Genomic DNA, 2202 nt, shown 5'->3' on the forward strand with positions numbered 1-2202 from the left:
TCAACAATGGCAAAGAGGGATCCCTTTTTTTTTCTTTTGGTAATCATTTGTATTCTTTTTTTTTCAGTCTTAATAGTATTTTTTTCCAGTTACATGTAAAGATAGTTTTTTACATTTGTTTTTATAAGGTTTTAGTTCCAAATTTTTCTCCCTTCCCCCTCCCCAAGACAGAAAGGAATCTGATAGAGGTTATACATTAAACGTATTTCTGCATTAGTTATGTTGTGAAAACAGAATCAGAACAAAAGGGAAAAGACTCCATAAAGAAAACAAAAACAAGCAGAAATGGTACGGTTCAATTTGCGTTCAGAATCCACAGTTCTTTTTCTAGATCTGGAGAACATTTTCCATCAAGAGTTCCGTAAAGAGGAATCTTAAAACTAACTTCTTTGATTCCCAAGGCCACACTGTTTTACTCCACTGTCTCCTGAGAATAGATGCAAAAAAACCCTCTAACCTTTTGCTACATGTGAGTAACAGAGTTAAAACATAAAGACATACACAGAGTGAAAATGAGGAAGATAGGAGTGGTGGAAGAAAATGTACTATGCCTTAGGCAATTCCAGAAAAGCAGGACTTGCAGTCATGATTTCACATAGGATAAGAGGCAAAAATCAATAATGTCAGGTGAGATAACCCAGACAAATGCCACTGTGCTGAAAGGTACTATAGATCATGTAACACTATCCTGATTAAATATACACAGCCAGTGGCATGGAGCCTGACTTCTTAAAGAGAAAGCCAACCAGACTGCAAAAAGACTTTGATGGTAATCCATCAATTGCAAGAAAGCCAAAATCACACAGTTGGAAGTGGAAAAGATGAATTTTTGAGCTCAGGTCTCAAGCCTCAAGAATCTAGTATGTGTTCTACTCACTTGTGCTATTCTTAAACTAGTCAGATCTGGCCCTGGAGTCAGGAGGACCTCAGTTCAAATCCAGCGTCAGACACTTGACACTTACTAGCTGTGTGACCCTTGGCAAGTCACTTAATCCCAATTGCCTCACCGAAATACCCAAAACAAAACAAACAACAACAAACACACACACACACACACACACACACACATAAAACAACCACTAGTCAGATCTTTCCGTCCTGGTTCTTTTTTCACTAGAATGTCCAATGTGATCAGTAATTTGGCTTTCTAGGGGACTTGAATTGCCAGGAGTACTCTCTCAGCTTGACAGGTATGTCTCTGCTTAGTAAAATGAAACTGTCGTCATTGCAGCTTCTGAGTCAGTGTCTTGTGAACGTGGGCCAGGGTAATGGAGTGGGGATCCTTTGCCAGAGGATCTGAGTTTGAACTCACCTCTGATGTTTACTACCTGTGTGACCTTGAGGAATTCACTTCCATTCCCTCTTCTGTCAAACTAGAAGGTTGAACTAGTGACCTCTGAGCAACCTTCCAACTCTAGTAGAAACTGTTGTTTTTTAATCTGATGACCCAAGGGGGTAGTGGGACAGTGATGGTGACAACCCTAGAACCCAGTCCGAGGCAAACTCTTTGAGCTGCATTGTTATAGATCTTCTCTTTGTTGTATTTTATTTTGGTTTTGGGGGGGCAGGGCAATGAAGGTTAAGTGACTTGCCCAGGGTCACACATATAGTAAGTGTTAGGTGTCTGAGGCTGGATTTGAACTCGGGTCCTCCTGAATCCAGGACCGGTGCTTTATCCACTGCACCACCTAGCTGCCCCATAGATCTTCTCTTTAAGAGGAGGGGAATGTTCTTTTCTCCTGAAGGGGTCGTCATAGTAGGCCTGGCCCCTTTCTTTTGAAAAGTTTTTAAAAAATAATTATCTTTCTTGAAAGAAACTCTTGGAAATCTCTTCTCCATAAAAGAAATAGAAGTGCTCCCTAGATACCTCATACTGGGTCAACCTGATAAGATAATGAAAATTTATTTCCTTAAGGGAAAAAACCCCATTGGGGAAAACCCCTGTGGTTCTTGTAAAGATGGCTGGTTATTCCACCTGAGCAGATAAAAGTGTTGTTCCAAGGAGGAACATTGATTCAGTCATTCACGTGACTCATATATGATTCACTCATTCATTCCTAGAAGGCCATTGGGAAGATTTGCATTTTCATACCCAAATCCCCAACCCAGAAGCATCCAGTCAGTAGTCTGGCCAGGCATTAGGTCCTGAAGACCCTTCATCAAAACCCAGTGGCCACCCTTGTCCCTCTGGCCAGAGAGAAT

Source organism: Dromiciops gliroides, chromosome X, assembly GCF_019393635.1.
Source record: "Dromiciops gliroides isolate mDroGli1 chromosome X, mDroGli1.pri, whole genome shotgun sequence".
In the NCBI taxonomy this organism is placed as follows: Eukaryota; Metazoa; Chordata; class Mammalia; order Microbiotheria; family Microbiotheriidae; genus Dromiciops; species Dromiciops gliroides.